Source organism: Entelurus aequoreus, linkage group LG04, assembly GCF_033978785.1.
Source record: "Entelurus aequoreus isolate RoL-2023_Sb linkage group LG04, RoL_Eaeq_v1.1, whole genome shotgun sequence".
Taxonomy (NCBI): domain Eukaryota; kingdom Metazoa; phylum Chordata; class Actinopteri; order Syngnathiformes; family Syngnathidae; genus Entelurus; species Entelurus aequoreus.
Genome location: NC_084734.1, coordinates 45,010,399 through 45,030,263, shown reverse-complemented (window position 1 = coordinate 45,030,263; position 19,865 = coordinate 45,010,399). Strand labels below are relative to the sequence as shown.

Below are 19,865 nucleotides of genomic sequence, written 5' to 3'. Positions count from 1 at the left end.
ATAATCCAATGAATAACTTTACTGAGAGATTTTAGCAGGGTAAAACACATGACGAACACTTTTACCACCAACCGGAAACATAGCAACCAGGCTAGCAACGCACCTCCTTTACGGCAGCTGTCACAACGTTCTTAAAACAACCGCAGCACATACATATATGACATCTCCCTTTTTTAACTTTTGTTTTTCTTTCCTTGTAGACAAAACAAAATCACACTGTAGATGTGTTGTTTGTCTAATTATAAATAATGCAGACGAGGCGTGTTGGCTGAGTTCTTGACGTTTACTTTCACAGCGTGGCAACATGCAACACTTTTCGGGGCTACCGCTCATGCTCGTAACTCCTGTTGCATGCTGGGTAGTGTAGTTGTTATATTCTCTAGCTCATAACATTTTTCCCCCATAAAGAAATAATGTTAACTCAATAAAGTGTATTTCTTTTTTTAGCTTTAACTTTTCATTTTTTAGCATTGTAACCACATTTGCAAACAACTTTTCTCTTCATAGAATTTTCTTTCAATAAAGAAATAAAGTGCAAAAATGTCAAAGCATCATAACAAACAGTTATGTCAAATAGCAGCAGAAGTGCACTTTTTGGAGAGCTGTATTATTTTCAGTTTTGTGCCCAAGGGACTGATTTTATTTAACACTATATTATTATTTATACACCTATAGTGATCACAGAGACAGGTTGTTTTTGTGTTACTGTATATATTTGTTTTTCTGAAAAAATCCCACTTAATATACTTTGGGTAACAACAGTCAATATTTATTTATTTATTTATTTTTTTTTAGGTGGGTCCATCCATCCATTTTCTACCGCTTATTCCCTTCGGGGTCGCGGGGGGCACTGGAGCCTATCTCAGCTACAATCGGGCGGAAGGTAACAGTCAATATTTATTTATTTATTAGATTTTATTTTTTTCTTATATAATAAAAGTGAGCTTTTGTTAAACCAAATATTGTGTTTTTTTCCCATATACAACAACCTATCTGGACTCGATAAGAGAATCGATAAGGAATCGGTTCGATAAGAGGATTCGATAATAGGCTCGAACTCGATAATTCCTTATCAAACATCATCCCTACACAAGTGTGAAAGCAGCATTAAGGCTGGCATTGTTAAGACTGCAATTGTTATTTTCAATTCTTTACAGCCATACCAAACAGGAGCTTGGTGTTTGTAAGCGTACTTACCGAGGGACAAGCAGCAAAACGAGGGGAAGGGGAGGAGAAACGATGGAAAACAGCACTTGTCCACTCTGGAGAAAAAATGAAGTCACAGAGACAGTAGGAAAAATATTAAATATTAGCTCAGTATAAGGATGTAACAATATGAAACGTTTCTTATCATGGTTATTGTGACCAAAATTATCATTATTATCGCGGTATTGTTTAATGTGCTCAAAAAGTTTGTGTGGCGTCGCGTGGGATTTGCTTTCCATTGGCTGGGGTTGGTGCCCGTCTGTGGGGTTTGTGTCGGTGGCTTAGTGCGGTAGCAGCACAGTCTCTTGTTTGGTGTGGGTGCTGTGGTTCGGTTGTTTGGGCGGTGGTGTGTGTGTGCAGGTTTGGATTGGGGAGTGGAGTTTCTTGGTGATGTTGATGTCTCTTGTTTGCATGTTGGCATTTGGGCTTAATGGCGCTGGCTGGTCTCCATGGTCTGGTTGGTGTTTGGTTGTCGGTCGCGGTTTTTCGGTCACTTTGATTTGATCAGGTGGTTGTCGGGGGTATTGCAACCTTTTCTGCCGTCTGTTTGTGGTGTGGGCGCCCATGACTGCTGGGTCTGGTGCGAGGAAGTGGCCGCTGTTGTGGTTTGTGGCAGTGCGTGCGCATTGTGGTTGTCGGGTCTGGCTTTTTGTTTGCTGTCGTGTTGGTTGGCTTGTCCGGTGTCGGCCCGGGCCTGCCGTTCACACTCTGCCGCGCCGTCCTTCGCGTCTGATGTTGCATTGAACGATATTGTTGCATCCCATACATACATATATACATATATATATATATATATATATATATATATATACATATATATATATATATATATATATATATATATATATATATATATATATATATATATATATATATATATATATATATGTGTATAAAACATTTTGGGGGGGGGGGGGATCTTCCCGTCCGGCTGTGGAGAGTCTCTGGGCCCCTTGGGGCAGGGCTTCCCGCCTTTCTGCCCGCATGTGGTCTCTCGCTGGCTTGGGATCTGGCTGTCCCCTGCTTCACCCATTGCGTGGACATCATGGGCGGTGCCTCTGGATTGGCAGACTGGGGTGGTGTTTTTTTTATTTAAAAACTATCATGGGATCACTCTACCCAGCCTTCCCGGTAAGGTTTATTCAGGTATACTGGAGAGGAGGCTACGCTGGATAGTCGAACCTCGGATTCAGGAGGAGCAGTGTGGATTTTGTCCTGTTCATGTAACTGTGGACCAGCTATAAGGGCCCTTATACACCGCAGGAACTTTTTCCAGGAACTTTCCCACTTACTCAGGTAAATAAAAAATAAAGTTCCCCCTATGTTACCACCAAAAACTACACGGGTAGATGTAGTTCTTCAGGAACCTTTCGGAGTTCCTCCTAGCTAGGTGGAACTTTTCGAAGCTACCCTGAACCTTTTCGAGAGTTAAGGTGTGCTGTCAAATGCTGACTGGTTGAACACCGTTGGGGGCGTTTCTAAAACTTATTTTTCAAACACACGACTGCTATTACGGAGTATGCAAGGGCGACTTGTTTATTTCTTATTCCTTGTGTATATCTATTACAACAAACTTGACAACTAAGAGAAAGAAGAACGAAAGGAACTTTCAACTTGCAGCAACTTTTGTGGGGCATCTTTGTGCAGAAGAACGCTGATCAGTGGAAGTATCTTGCAGTGTTTTTACTCAGCCATAGTCTTTAAACTCCATTACTGTTGTCTCATTATTTTAAAAACTTCATTTTGATATGCAAAACTATGAGAAATGGATGAACTCTTTTAAACGTATTTACGGTGCAGTATAAAGCCAGACTCGAAGCAAGGACTTAAGATGCTTACTACTCTGACCTTGTTGGATAAATGTGAAATAAAGAAGGTAGTACACGAGTGGAACAAAGGTAACTGGCATTAGATATTAACTATTTATTGTATTACATATTGTAAAAGTAGTCAGTGACAATTAATTTGTGTCGTTATTAGCCCCAATCCGAGTGAACAGAATGTTAGTGCTGATAAGCTAACGCTCAAACCATTGTGTTTGTGTTGTTGGTGTGAGAAAAACACTGAAAATTATTTTTTATATATTGTTATTTACAGCTGAAATGGACCACAAGGAATCGACTGACTCATGAATGCATCATTTACTGAGAGGACGACTTTTTGATTGTTGTACATTGCAAACAAAAGCCTGACTTTTTATGAACAATTCGGTACGCTTTAGATTTTAAACCATATCGTTTTGTATATCACTGCCTTGTAGGGGTGTGGGAAAAAATCGATTCGGATTCGAATCGCGATTCTCACGTTGTGCGATTCAGAATTGATTCTCATTTTAAAAAAATCAATTTTTTTATTTTTTTTATTAATCAATCCAACAAAACAATACACAGCAATACCATAACAATGCAATCCAATTCCAAAACCAAACCCGACCCAGCTACACTAAGAACTGCAATAAACAGAGCAATTGAGGAGACACAAACACGACACAGAACAAACCAAAAGTAGTGAAACAAAAATGTATATTATCAACAACAGTATCAATATTAGTTACAATTTCAACATAGCAGTGATTAAAAATCCCTCATTGACATTATCATTAGACATTTATAAAAAATAAAAAAAGAACAATAGTGTCACAGTGGCTTACACTTGCATCGCATCTCATAAGCTTGACAACACACTGTGTCCAATATTTTCACAAAGATAAAATAAGTCATGTTTTTGGTTAATTTAATAGTTAAAACGAATTTACATTATTGCAATCAGTTGATAAAATATTGTCCTTTACAATTATAAAAGCTTTTTACAAAAATCTACTACTCTGCTTGCAAGTAAGCAGACTGGGGTAGATCCTGCTGAAATCCTATGTATTGAATGAATAGAGAATCGTTTTGAATCGGGAAAATATCATTTTTGAATCGAGAATCGCGTTGAATCGGAAAAAAATGATTTTGAATTAAATCGTGACCCCAAGAATCGATATTGAATCGAATCGTGGGACACCCAAAGATTCGCAGCCCTACTGCTTTGTATTTCATTTACTTACTTTTTAGTAAAAGAACTCTGACCTAATATTTTTACATGGTATCAGTGTAGAAATATAGTAAACCACTGATCTGTATAAATACCCTGAACTGTAAAATGCGGTGGAATTACAAACCACAGACTTCTACAGCAACCTATAGATCCAGGAAGTAAAGGCTCCAAAAACCAAAAGGTCCTGAACTCTTGGTGGAAAAGGGCCTCAGCACTATACTCTTGGCAGGATCCTTGAGGGTGCATGGGACTTTGCCCAAACAGTCTATATGAGTTTTGTGGACTTGGAGAAGGTATTCGACCTTGTCTCTTGGGAAGTTCTGTGGAGAGTGCTCAGAGAGTATGGGGTATCAGACTACCTGATTGTGGGGGTCCACTCCCTGTATGATCGGTGTCAGAGCTAGATACGCATTGCTGGCAGTATGTCGGACCTGTTTGGTCACGATTCTGTTCAAAACTTTTAAGGACATAATTTCTAGGCGCAGTCAGGGCATTAACCCTATTGTCCTCGGGTCATTTTGATCCGCCACTGTGTTAAAAACCAAAAAAAAATCCCCTAACGATATTTTTTAAACTTGAAATTTTATGACTTTAGTAGAAACAGTAGAAACAGTAGAAAAAGTGAAATGTTGCTTTTATTCACATTTCCATGTAAGCTGTACAAAAGAATGTACAAAGGTGGTCTTCGGGTCAAAATGACCCGTGAGTCACAAAGTGTTGAAATCAAAGTCACAGAGTTATTTATACATCACAGAATGTTACAATGTTTTAGTTGTTATAGTCCATCAGTAGCAGAGCTCTTTTTCTGTGGATTTCCAGAGATTATAAAGGTGCTGCAGATTACAGGGCCCCGAATTCTGTCTGTGCTGAAGCCATAAGAGTGCGTTATACCGCTGAAGAGGCTCTAGAGCTGATTTTTTCAGATGTCCAGCAAGACAACTCTGATTCAGAAGAGGAAGTGGAGAATGTATCAGAAGAAGAAGATGGGGAGGAAAACAATTCAGAGCATGATGAATCATCTTCAGAAGAAGAAAACCCTGAAGCTGAAAGAGAGACTTTCCTTTCAAAAAATGGCAAAATAACATGGTCCTCAGCAGCATATGACCATCAAGGCAGGCATGCAGAACAAAACATCATAAAGATGACCCCAGGACCCACAAGGTATGCCGTTTCTCATGCCCATGACATTGTCTCTACATTCTACCAGTTTATCACACCAGCAATTGAAAAAATAATCTTGGAGATGACAAATTTGGAGGGTTTTCGCAAATATGGAGACAGCCGGAAAAAGATGGATGAGACTGACCAGCAGGCCTACTTAGGGCTGCTAATCTTAGCCGGTGTATACAGGTCCCGAGGTGAGGCTGCAACTAGTCTATGGGATGCAGAGAGTGGAAGGCCAATTTTCCGAGCCACAATGCCACTCAAACTCTTTCACACCTACTCAAGACTGATACCATTTGATGACCGTGAGTCAAGACCAGCAAGACGTGTGACAGACAAACTTGCAGCCATAAGAGAGGTCTGGGACAACGTAATTCTTCTGAGTACACTGCACACAGATGGTGACATTAGCGATCGTGAGGACAGGAAGCCAGTCATCATCCTAAACTACAATCGCAACAAGGGAGGTGTGGACAACCTAGATAAGGTGATTGGAACATACAGCTGCAGAAGGATGACTGCCCGCTGGCCCCTGGTCATCTTCCACAACATCATTGATGTTTCTTCCTACAATGCCTTTGTGATTTAAAGGCCTACTGAAATGAATTTTTTTTATTTAAACGGGGATAGCAGATCTATTCTATGTGTCATACTTGATCATTTCGCGATATTGCCATATTTTTGCTGAAAGGATTTAGTATAGAACAACGACGATAAAGATTGCAACTTTTGGTATCTGATAAAAAAAAGGCTTGCACCTACCGGAAGTAGCGTGACGTAGTCAGTTGAACATATACGCAAAGTTCCCTATTGTTTACAATGATGGCCGCATGAAGTGAGAGAGATTCGGACCGAGAAAGCGACAATTTCCCCATTAATTTGAGCGAGGATGAAAGATTTGTGGATGAGTAAAGTGCAAGTGAAGGACTAGTGGGGAGTTGAAGCTATTCAGATAGGGAAGATGCTGTGAGAGCCGGGGGTGACCTGATATTCAGCTGGGAATGACTACAACAGTAAATAAACACAAGACATATATATACTCTATTAGCCACAACACAACCAGGCTTATATTTAATATGCCACAAATTAATCCTGCATAAAAACACCTGCGTGTTTGTTATGCTAGCTCCTAGCTCCTCTGCTAGCTCCTAGCTCCATAGAACACGCCAATACAATTCAAACACCTGATCAACACACACAATCACTCAGCCCAAAAGACCGTTCACCTAACCCAAGGTTCATAAAGCTTATATATTTTTAAAAAGTTACGTACGTGACGCGCACGTACGGTACGGTACGTGTTATGCTAGCTCCTAGCTCCTCTGCTAGCTCCTAGCTCCATAGAACACGCCAATACAATTCAAACACATGATCAACACACACAATCACTCAGCCCAAAAGACCGTTCACCTAACCCAAGGTTCATAAAGCTTATATATTTAAAAAAAGTTACGTACATACGCAAAAAAAAGCCAAAGCTGCATACTCACAGTAGCACGTCTGCGTCTTTGTCATCCAAATCAAAGTAATCCTGGTAAGAGTCTGTGTTGTCCCAGTTCCCTACAGGCGTCTGTGTATCCAAATCAAAAGTCCTCCTGGTTAGAGTCTCTGTTATCCGAGTTCTTCCATCTTGACTGCATCTTTCGGGAATGTAAACAAAGAAGCGCCGGCTGTGTACTGTTGTGGCTGACTACGTTCGAAAAATACGTCCATTTCGCACCGACAACTTTCTTCTTTGCTTGCTTGGCTTCCTTCTCCATAATGCAATGAACATGACTGAAACAGATTCACGAACACAGATGTCCAGAATACTGTGGAATTATGAAATGAAAACAGAGCTTTTTCGTATCGGCTTCAATGTGGAAGGCATACCCGTGTTCGCCGGGCTACGTCACACGCATACGTCATCCTCAGAGGCGTTTCGAACCGGAAGTTTAGCGGCAAATTTAAAATGTCACTTTATAAGTTAACCCGGCCGTATTGGCATGTGTTATAATGTTAAGATTTCATCATTGATATATAAACTATCAGACTGCGTGGTCGGTAGTAGTGGGTTTCAGTAGGCCTTTAAAGAGAGATCAACCTGACCTGGATGTCTCGTAAGCAGAACAAGAGGAGGGTGTTCCTGGAGAAGCTGGGAAAGGCACTTTTAATTCCACTCATTGAAAGAAGGAAGCATGTCCCCCGCACAGAAGACTCAGCAGCAGTAATGAAAGCTATTCAGAGTGCAGGAGCTCCTGATCAACCTGAGGATCCAGCTACCACAGCCACTTCCCCAGCTAGGGCAAGTAAGAGGAAGCGATGTCAGTTCTGCCCTAAAAAGAAGGAATGTAAAACACATACTGTGTGCTGCAGATGTAAGAAATATATCTGCAAAGGCTGCGCACTTGCATACTGCCCTACATGTGCCAATTAGGGTTAGTTAATTAGTTAGTTAGTTAATTAGTTGAATGGGTTATGTTATTTTTCATATTTTTGTATTGTACACTGTCTTCAATTGTTCACTGGAGAAAGAAAAGAAAGAAACTGAGTCATTGGGATGAATAAAAATGCATTCAAAACGCACATTTTTTTGCTTTTCTTAAGCTATAGAAATTAAGTGAAGAGGGAAAACTCAGTTATTCACACATTTTGTGGTGAATGACAAGTTGTTTCTTCAAGCAAGATTAAATTTGGTGTTTAAATTCAATTAAGCTGCTTATATTAGGGGTTTTGCGAAGACGGGTCATTTTGACCCGGAAGACACGGGGTGTAATACAGGAAATGAGGACAACACAAGGGTTAAGGGGATCCAGTTTGGTGGCTGCAGGATTAGGTCTCTGCTTTTTGCGAATGATGTGGTCCTGCTGGCTTTATCTGGCCAAGATCTTCAACTCTCATTGGATCGGTTTACAGCTGAGGGTGAAGCGACAGGCTTCAGAGTTGTCACTACCAGATTCCACCACTCTAATTGTCCCAACCAGTTGGACCAACCCTGCAACTACCCTTTCCTCCTATACGATAGATGAAAATCACCACTACCAAGTCTGAGCCCATGGTTCTCGCCCGGAAAAGGGTGGAGGAGGAGATCCTGCCCCAGGTGGAGGAGTTCAAGTACTTTGTGGTCTTATTCACAAGTGAGGGAAGAGTGGATCGCGAGTTTGACAGGCGGATTGGTAAGGCGTCTACAGGGATCGTCTACTGTCCCCGCGACACGACTTCGGATAAGCATAGAGATGGATGGATGAATGGCATATCCTCATCTCAGCGTTCCAGCTCCAGTTTGCTGTTCTCAAATTAGAAAATACATGTGCTTGTCATGGTTACCTGGCAGAAAGACAATGCCATATTAAAGGGATAAGCACAGACAACGCATGACGCATCTCGAAAAAAAAAAGGCCTAGCTCATAGTAGTCTCAGGGCATTTTATCTTGTGGCCTTAGAATACATTTCACCTCTGGGCCAAGCAGACTTCATCAATTCATGCTCAAGACTAAATAGCAGAGGTGGGACCAAGTCATTGCTTTGCAAGTCACAAGTAAGTCTCAAGTCTTTGCCCTCAAGTCTCGAGTCAAGTCCAGAGTCAAGACAGGCAAGTCCCGAGTCAAGTCCAAAGTCAAGACTAGAAAGTCTCAAGTCAAGTCCCAAGTCCTGCATTTTGAGTTTCGAGTCCTTTCAAGTCCTTTTAACCACAGACTAATATTTTTACACAGATTGTGTATGCTTTTAAAACGCTGTATTTATTTATTAAAACAAGTGCATTTGAAATTGCAGGAAAAAAAATGGTGCTCACATTGCAATTCATAATAGCACTATTAACCAGTCATTTTAATAGTTTAAACAATTTTAAACATTTAACTCATTCCTTTACAGAATAAACACATTTGCAAAAACAAACATTAACATACTATTGGTTGTATTTTATGAAAATAACATTACCACAAAGTTGAGAAGGAGCAAAGATCTTCAATATTTGTATGTGAGAATCACAAAGAAATCTTCTGGGGGAGGATGACGCCCCTACAGGGGTTTGGTTTACAAACTTTCAGCCCCACCTAAAACAAAATTCACCAGCCGCCACTGATTATGATGCATTCTCATTTTAGGCAAAGTATAAGACAATACTTTCTTAACAGTATAATTGTAACCAGGAATAAGTCTTCAAGTAACAATATTCAAATACTAACATTGTTGGGTAAGACAGCATTTGGTTTTATTCTGAATCCAGTGAAACAGATTGGTGGTTTTAGCTGATATAAAGACTTTCAGGTGTTTATATATGTTTATGTATTTGGCAGACGCTTTTATCCAAAGCGACATACATAAAAAATAGATATAAAACAATCACTGTAAACATTATCATTTAAGGGAAGAATGTAATACAAAATATCAATACAAAGTGTCAAGACAGAATAAACTCTCTGCTGCTGCAGCAACAGAGTTACAGTCTATAGGTCCCTAAAATATATGGATATCTAATGTATTCATACATTGTTTATGTAGGATATACGCTTGTATATATAATCTAATCATATTGTTTCTTCAATTTAAAAATAGCTGACCGTTTTTTTCCCCATTCTCTGGGATTATATTCCCAGTTTTGATCTCGGACGTCTGGTCACTTATAGCGTATAACAATATTATATTACTGTTAAGCAAACTATGAATAATAAAAACGCCAAAACATGTGTCCGTTATCATAGCTACACGTATGACAAAAAAAACGTGTGAAAATCAGTGGTATTCAGTGAGGTAAGATGAATTAAATTTGCTGACAGTTCATTGCTCCTGCCAAATGAATTGCACTGAGTGGAGCGGATCACCACTCCAAGATGGCGGCTCCGCGTCTCGTCTGCGCCAGTAGGCAGTAGCGCTCAATGCTGCGTACCCTTATAAGATGTCTACGGTTATAACGTTAGCAGTGAGTTTACAGCCTCACTGATTTAACTACACAGCAAATAAAAGTCATGTTACTTAGCCAATAAACGTTATCTTACATTCAAAACTTACCCTTCTTTGTGCAACTTCAAATGTCGAACGAAGTTGGAAGTTGTTGCGTCTCCGTCTGTAATATTCGAACTGCGTGATTTGCATACGGCAATTCGTTTTTTGTTGACGAAGTCGTAGTTTTTATACCCGAACGAAACCAACTTTGGCATAATTGTTTCTCACTGCCGCGTTGTTTGACGACTCATGTTCGGTGGTTGTCCTGCAATTGGATTGGATGAGAGCTGTGGGATGAAAACAACTTAGATTTAATTTGATTGGCTATTGTACTGACAGCACACACGCTGACAAGCAGCACACACGCTTATGGACACAGACGTATAAAATGAAAGATACGGAGCGCTCCCAAATAACTTTTTAAGGTTTGGGTTTTGGGGAAAGTAGCAAGTCATGTCAAGTCAAAAGCCTCAAGTCCAAGTGAAGTCACAAGTCATTGATGTTAAAGTCTAAGTCGAGTTGCAAGTCTCTTTACATTTTGTCAAGTCGAGTCTAAAGTCATCAAATTCATGACTCGAGTCTGACTCGAGTCCAAGTCATGTGACTCGAGTCCACACCTCTGCTAAATAGGACAGCTGTATACTCAGTGGGACTATCCTATCAGTTTTCAACAGTCCCACATGATATGCACATGTCTTTACTGTAGGGCTGAGGATGTTTATTACAACTGCTGAGCATACCAGGAGGCATTCAACCTATTAGAGCGCTGCAGGAGATACAAACAACTGCAAACTCCCACAGGTATCGTAAGGTGGTACACGGCAAGGGAAGTGACATTCGCTCCACAAGATGTGAAATAGGCTGTTCTAAAAATAACAAAGTAAGATGTTTGTACACAGCAGGGCTCTTAAAGGAGAGGAAGTGACAATAACAAAAATGGTGCTCGGAGATGAGGTGCAATGTAACGTAGTGCTATGAAATAAAAAGGGCAGAGGCACGCACAAAAGGCCAGCCGAGCAAAGGTAGGTTTCGCGCAAAATGTTTGTTGAAGGAGGACGAGGGTCGATCAACTCCATTCCTCACTGCAGGCGTTTAGTGACATGCCAACATGTTGGAATTCTCTGCATTCTCTTCCATCAGGGTGGAGTGATGGCAGGCAAAAAATGCTAGTTATAATCCCCAACACCAGCAGGGATGGATAGATATTTAACAGAGCAGGTGTGATATTTGTAGCACTGATGCTTTCAAAAAAACCACATGCCCAAATGATGACAGTCCTCCAAAGCCTAAACAAAGACTCACCTAAGTCATTTGATAGAAAAAATATGTCCACTCCAGTCCTGTAGGTGGAAGCCTAGGTGTACAATCTCATGGGTCACAGCCAGATTTTATCCCAAATGTCACCCAAAAATTACTGGTTTCTATTTTTAACTAAAAAAATAAAAATACCACACAGCTGCACACAATTTTATAGTTGAAAATGAGTTACTTATTTTTACACTTGTTAAGTAAGGATGGGTATTGAATATGATACTTTAAAAGAAGATCACGTACATGCTGACACACAAGGTCACTACCCCAGCACCTCGGAATACTTTGCAGCACCAAGCTACCACAATAGACGCAGGGACTAGACCCAGCAGGCCCCAACCAAGACGGGCACCCGGAAGGGATGGACGGTGGGACCCAGGAGCTCCAGACACGGAATTTTATTTTCATTTTAAATGTAATTTAATCTATTTATTTATTTATTATATATATATATATTTTTTTGTTTTGTTTTGTTTGTTATTTTTTCTAAAAATGTATATAGAAATGATAATTATTATTATTACTATTTATTTAATTATTTATTTTTTAAATATATTTTATTAATATTATTTTTTCCCTCCCTCAGGGGGGGGGAACTCGACAGGGCTGTTGCTGGTTGTTCCATCTCCATTGTTGGGGTCACTTCGGGTGGGGTGGAGGGTTCCCGTGGCCCCGTGCTGGGTGGTCCTGCGGCGGTCGATTTGGGTGAGGTGGCCGGGGGCGGGACTCGCCGCACTCTCCGGGGATGGCTCGTGGGTGCCCGGTTGCCGGTGGGGCGGGGACGGTCTTCCCGTCCGGTTGCGGGGAGTCTCTGGGCCCCCCGGGCGGGTCGTCCCGCCTTTCTGCCCGTGTGGGGTGTGGTCTCTCGCTGGCTTGGGGTCTGGCTGTCCCCTGCTTTTCTCGTGCCTTGTCCTCTGCCGGGTGCGTCTGTCTGCGACCTGCTGCTGGCTCTTAGGGGCAGCGCGGTGGGCCTGGCTTTGGGGTTCCTGTTGCTGGCCGGCCTGGCTGCGTGGGGGCGGTGGTCCCTGATTCCCTGGGCGCCACACCTACTGTTTGTGGGTTGGGCTCTCTGGGGGCTTGGGCCGTACTCTGGCTCCCACACACACTGGGAGTCAAATGTATTGTACATACAAATTCACATATACTCACATACATACATAGGTACCTACGCTCCCACATACATACACAAATACAGTACATATCTACATACTCAAAGTTCGTACATCCACACGCACATTCACTGTACAAACATACATATACACATACTGTACATATACATTCACTGTACAAACACATATACACATTCTCTACATATACATTCACTGTACAAACATACATATACACATACTGTACATATACAAGTACATATGCATACATACACTCATGCACATAATCACGTTTCATCAAACATATATTAACATTGTTGCCCTAAGGTAAACTGGGTATAACACATGGCACACTGACAAAGCTTAACCTATTGTTACTATAACAATCTACAAGGTTAATATAGGTTGCTTCTCTTTCTTCCCCTCCATTTTTCTGCATTCTTTCGTATCTCTAGTTATCATTACGTATATGTATTGTTGCATTTGAACAACTGTATTGTTGATAATAAAGGTACATTTTTGGTATTGTTCATTATCAATAGCGCTATTTCTATTGGTGTCTGTATTGCTCCATTTGTAGTGTAATAATGCTCATTGTCATTTCTGTATTATTATTTATTTTCGCTAACTGCTTATTTGCTATCACTTTTACCATATTTGTACATGTCGTATTTGCTGATGTTACTCTATTGTTGTTCATTGTTGTGTTTGCTGTTGTTGTCTCTCTGTCTAATCCCCCTCTTGTCCCCACAATTTCCCCCCTCTGTCTTCCTTTTTTTCTCTTTCTATCCCCTCCTGCTTCAGCCCGGCTGCACCAAATGATAATATAAATACATTTAATAAAGTCAAATACAAATAAGGCAACAAGAGAAGTACCCAACACTTCTCTTTTGTAAAGTAAGTCTGAACAACCGATATGGGCATCTACATCAACTATAAGATTTGCCTGAGTAGCTGGACAGGACAAAAAAAAAAAAAGAATATGATACTTTTATAGGTACTACCAAGAACCGATTCACGTCAAATCAAATGGTGCCAGATATCGATATCTTTTGATCGATACCGCGACATCATGTGTAGTTGTGGACTCGGCACCACATTGATGCACTTGGCGGGCAAACATATCTGCATCTAGATAATGTAACAATTTTTGTCAAGCAACCCTGACAAAAAGCGCTCAAAGGTAAAGCTTCACTTTTCAAAATGCGCCAGCTTGATGCTAATTTACATTGAGATGTGCCATATACATGCCACTGATTAGCATTACGTTATTTACACAGTGATTTTAACACCAACAAATTTGGAAATTAAAACTTAAACTAAGTTGTACATTATAATCAAACAGCACCCATGTAAAAAGTACAACATAAAGACTCTGAGGGATGCAACAAAAGACAAGACTGGCACATTCAATTTAGTGCCAAAGACTACTTCCTGACTACTGCATGACACCCAGGTCAAACTGAAATGAATGCAAACTTGCAAATATGACTAAGTGTAAGAAAACAAGATATACAACAATCAGACATAACACTTACCATTATCAACTTACTGTTAAATGAAAAATTCAATTTGATTAAATAAAATGTTTTTGATACTATCATCAAACATGCAGGGTTGAGTACCAACATCCATTCAAATGTGAAAATGTACCGATCCCTGGTGACAATTAATAATCATTAGTCGTGATTTCTCATCAAAAGGAAATGTTTGTTGTTTTTAGGCTTTTATGTTAACAGTGGTTACCTTCTTTTTGCACTTGCAATTATATTAATAAACATTGAAATCCTCATTCGGCATCAGAGAGTGTTCTGTTGTTTTAACGTGTTGATTTTATTTTTACACTTACAATGTAAACATTTATTTTAAAAACAATGCCTGTTTTGTTGAATAACATGTTTACGAGGGCTACAGTTTGACCCTGTAACTAAACCCTTCTATTGCCATTCTTTCCAATGGGAAAAATATCTCTGGCACCCAGGAACGGATTGAATGTACTCTTGTATAATCTGCAAGCTATCAAACAAAACCAACCAAGCAAGGGCAAACCAAAGGAAATGAGTAACAGCTGGCTTTTGTACGGAATTTTGCCAAATTTAACCACCAGGGAAATTATTTGAAGAGTGACGTTCAACAACAACAATAACAATTAGAGTGTTACGTAACTCGGATCATCTACATATGTTCTCTCTTCAGGAACCCGGCCCTACCTAGGCCTGTCGTGCAGCTCTCTGTGGGACGGCTGCTTTGCTGCCATGGACACCTCATGTCGTGGTATTTTTGGCCCATTAAAAGTCGGCCAACTTCCTGTTTTATTATATACGGCTCCTCTGGGACGCCAAGCCACTGACTTGAGAAGCACTCAGGAGTAAACCCCCTCTGGTTTGTTGTGCAGCTGCTTCTCACTGGGCGGAGGTTGCAGGAGGGTTACCAGATTGGAAGGCACAGCCTCTGTGGCCAACAAATTGAAGCTTTGAGAGTTTTTCTACTAACCCATCAATAAGAGCATTCTGACCTCCAGCTAGGACGATGGAAGTTGGATAGCTTTAATGGGCAAAAAGTGTGTTTCGAAGCTATTTTCCCAGATTGTCAGAACTGGCATTCAACAGGACCATCTTGAGGTCTGAATTATGTTGTACCAAAGTATCATCCTGGATCAAATGAACACATGCCTTAAAGTGGAACAGGGCAGACAAATGCAGAAACAGAGGAGAGAAAAACAATACCACTTTGACACCTACACTTTCCTTTTGTGAAGCTGTCAGAAGCAGTTCTTCTCTCTTTCCATTATTTCATTTAGTGAGTCAGCAAGAGAACAAAGAGAAAGAGAGAAAACACCGCGTGCCGCTCAGAGAGACAATGACGGACTTTCCTCGTTAAGAACAAAATAAGCGTGTCTCGCAACGCAAACCAGTGCTCACTATTACTAGCACAACCATGTCATGTACCAAGGACAGGGTGGGATAGTGTATTATTGAAGAAAACCTGAGGTAAATTGACTGGGGAAACTATTGAAGATGGTACTGTATTTTAAAAAAAATAAAAAATTTAATCACACAAAAATCGAATTATAACTGGCTACCATATTTTGGATTAAATTTAAATAACCAATCTAATACAGCAAACATTGGTACTTATTTCATAGTTTTTGACTTAAAAATTAGATAGCAGATTAAATTCCCCCCAAATAAACATAGTAGTAATTTTAGGCTTGTTTTCGGATGGCAGACTTTGAGTTTCAGACACATTTTAGTTAAGTTAAAGTACCAATGATTGTCACGCACACACTAGGTGTGGTGAAATTTGTCTTCTGCATTTGACTCATCCCCTTGTTTTTCCCCCTGGTAGGTGAGGGGGGCAGTGGGCAGCAGCGGTGGCCGCGCCTGGGAATCATTTTAGGTGATTAAACCCCCCAATTCCAACCCTTGATGCTGAGTGCCAAGCAGGGAGGTAATGGGTCCCATTTTTATAGTCTTTGGTATGACTCGGCCGGGGTTTGAACTCACAACTTACCGATCTAAGGGCGGACACTAACATTTTGGCCCACATTATAGTTAAAGTTAAAGTACCAATGATTGTCACACACACACACTAGGTGTGGTGAAATTCATCCTCTGCATTTGACCCATCCCCTTATTCACCCCCTGGGAGGTGAGGGGAGCAGTGAGCAGCAGCGGTGGCCACGCCCGGGAATATATTATAGTTGGGCGGACCTAATTCTACGGTTAGGTATCAAGCATCTATGGAAAGCAGGACTTCCTATTCTCCCAAAATCGTTGAAATGTTATTTTAATTCCTAGTTTTTTTTTAAAACCTTTATTGTATTGAGATTAAAAATCTTACAAGTTAAGGTTTTATCGTTAGAACAGAACCAGAACCGAAGTGTGGAATCGGAACCAGAATTGTTCAAATTCAAACAATACTAAGCCTACCTGCATCAGCCTGATGTAAACAAAAACAGCCTGAAGGTGAAGTCCCTATACTCATATTTTGCAAAGTACGTGTTTTGATCGCATCTTCATCACGAATAATGTTATTTATCGCAGAATTTAAAGGAATTAGCAAAATATACCAAAGGGGAGAAAAACTGATTCATAAAATAAAATAAATTAAAGAATAAAATATATTATATACCAGTTGTACAAGTTTTCGCCATTTTTCGCTGTTGTGGTTGCACGGGGGCTTTGCTCACATCTTCCCTGGCACACACACACCAGTGGCTAAACTAGGAAGTGCTTCACGCCTTAAAATGTATATGCGCTCGCAAAATCAAGAGAAAAAGAAGGTAAGCCGCTAATGTTCTATTTTGCATCCTTTTCTACTTATGTGTTACTACTGATGCCACAAATGCTTGAGGAAATGCTGAAAGAGCCTGAGAGCTTTAGTGTCTATACAGCATCATATCTTATATTTATTTTTTGTTCATGTCAACTATATTATTTTTGTATATATCTATCTATAAAATATGTCCTATGAAAAAAACAAACTGCATTTAAAAAAAAAACGCCAACCGACACCAAAACAAATCAAAGTAATTCATTTTGGTATTTGCTGACTACAATTAGCCCCTTAAGTCATCAAGCAGCTATAAAATTATAAAAATGTATTGCTGATTAGATGATATTCTAATATTTTTTTATTTCTAATGGTCAAAATATGTATTCTTTTTTAGTTGTCTGTCATTTCAGCATGATCGCCTTCTTTCAGCCATTTGTGCGCAACTTGGCCAGTTTGCACTCCCAAACGTACTAAATATATATGCAAAACAGCGGCTGCAAAACTGTTTTAATCTTGATAAATGTAGCTTTCTTTTATATTTATATAGCGATTTTCTCTAGAGACTCAAAGCGCTTTACATAGTGAAATGTTTAAGAATGTTTAATGTGTAAAAATGTTTAACATACATTTAAACCTGTGTGGGTAGCACTGGGGGCAGGTGGGTATAGGTCTTGCCAAGGGACACGACGGCATTCAATAGGATGGCGGAGGCTGGATTTAAACCTGAAACCCTCAAATTGCTGGCACGGCCTCTCGACCAACTGAGCCACGCTGCCCCACATTGTGTGTGCTACATGATATTTGACATCTCCTCCCAGTATTGTGGGCCTTCTGATAATCATTATGTATTCTGCATATACATAAAAATAGACATGCTAAATGGATTGTACTCGCTATTTTGCTCATTTAAGAGACAATTCTCAGCACACAAGTTTAGTCGATCAGCTTTGCTTGTTCTTTCAAGTCTGCACCTATTTTACTAAATGCAAAACTTTAGTAGACCAGGCCCTTATTGTACTACACACTTCGATTGTGAGCAGTTTCTAAAGTTTGTTATGACAGCAGCCTACTGGGTCTACGACATATGCACAGTCCAGATTGTTTGTTTGAAGGCGAGAAGAGCAGCTTGTTGAGGAATATCTGGCACCAGTCGGAAGTCCATTTGTCTGTTAATAATCCTCACCCGTCCGATAGCGCAGTCCTCTGTTTCATTTTTGTTTTTGTTTTACGAGCAATAAAGTTTGAAGAACACCATTAAAAATAAAGGTCATAAATTAGGTTTGTATTAAATCTTTCATGCCGAATAAAAGCAGGCATTCCTTCGGAGCTGTGGGATGACGCCAGTCCAGAAGTAAACAAGTAGAAATGCGCTGTGCTCTACATATCAAGTCGGTGGGGCTCGCAGAATAAATGTTACATAATTACTTGGACCTATTATCTCGTACTTGCTGCATACTGTACACACGCACACACACTACAATCAGAGGCCGTGAAAAAGAAGGCAGCAACATTCCTGCTGCCTGTTAAGTCATCTGATCGTGTCATGTGTCATGTGATGACGCCGCTCACGTTCTGAACGTATCCTGCTCCATTTTATGTATTAGCTCCTTAGTGCACAGCGAATACAACTGTCTCTATGACAACCACAAAGAAAAAATATGATACAGGGGTGTCACGGTAAGCCATCATCACATGTCAAGTGTCGATACAAAACGATCGACGTCCTGGTTTGGTTCATTTTGGGTACAGTAACGGAACAAAACACAAAACCAAAGCAATAGCATTCTCCAATAATCACAAATCTCTAATATGCCGATTAGGAATACAGTACATGTACTGTTACACACCTACTATGATATACAGTAGGTCGACTAAAGCGGTACAAAAACATATTCCCTTTTTAAGTGTAGCAATCCACAAACACCTAAGGCCTTTAGTAATTTACCTTCTAAAATATTGACAGTGTGATAAATGCACTCATTATTTTTGCTGACTTCGATTCCGCGTAGAAAGCCTTGGTGGGTGTGGTAATAACTATTCCGTCAGAGGGAGGATAGGATGGGACGGGACGCCATCCTTTGCGAGTCTTGCATTCTGGAGCGAAGGTCGACAGTTTAATTGGAAGTGCAAATTGCGTTCACGTGTATCCCCACAGTGGGTGGAGCCGGGGGGAAGCCAGTGTGTGCACACGGAGAGCTTGAATGTATGGAGACAACAGCAGGCAAGCACACGCGGAGGCGTGCAGTTCTTTTTCGAGTGTTTATTGTGCAACACTATTTTGAGGAAAAAAATGGCGAAAAACTAATCAGTTCAGATTGGAACCAATAGGAAATATTCAATAAATAATCTGTTGCAGATTACGTACTGCAAACCAATGATGCACTGAGTGCGCACATGAATTCACAATATACAGCAGCATGGAGAAGTGAGGACACGCGAAGCAGCCTGTAAATACAGAAGGAATCATTGTTGCTTTTGAAATACCCCGTAATGTCAGGAGAGTTGGCATCTACGCCGACACCTGCCAATGCACCATCAGTGTTCAATTTGACAGCAGTTTTTAATGTAGTTTTAGTCATAGTCTTTTGACAAAAATGTATTTTAGTTTTAGTCATATCGGAGTCAACCAGACCTCGGCGTGGCGAAGTTGGTAGAGTGGCTGTGCCAGCAATCGGAGTGTTGCTGGTTACTGGGGTTCAATTCCCACCTTCTACCTTCCTAGTCACGTCCGTTGTGTCCTTGAGCAAGACACTTCACCCTTTGCCTCTGATGGCTGCTGGTTAGCGCCTTTCATGGCAGCTCCTGCCATCAGTGTGTGAATGTGTGTGTGAATGGGTA

General features: G+C 40.5%; 1 protein-coding gene across 4 annotated transcripts in view; it reads right to left on the bottom strand.

Annotated features, from left to right (window-relative positions):
- The window catches only part of LOC133648666 (1-phosphatidylinositol 4,5-bisphosphate phosphodiesterase beta-4-like), a 171,308-nt gene that overhangs the window by 104,792 nt on the left and 46,651 nt on the right, over positions 1-19,865 (bottom strand). For 3 of the 4 annotated variants that reach the window (XM_062044961.1, XM_062044963.1, XM_062044960.1), the window contains one exon: positions 1,198-1,262. The exons of the other annotated variant lie outside the window; for it this stretch is intronic. The gene's annotated coding sequence lies outside the window, so the exon portion shown is untranslated. The remainder of the gene's footprint in view (positions 1-1,197; positions 1,263-19,865) is intronic. 4 annotated transcript variants of the gene reach the window in all.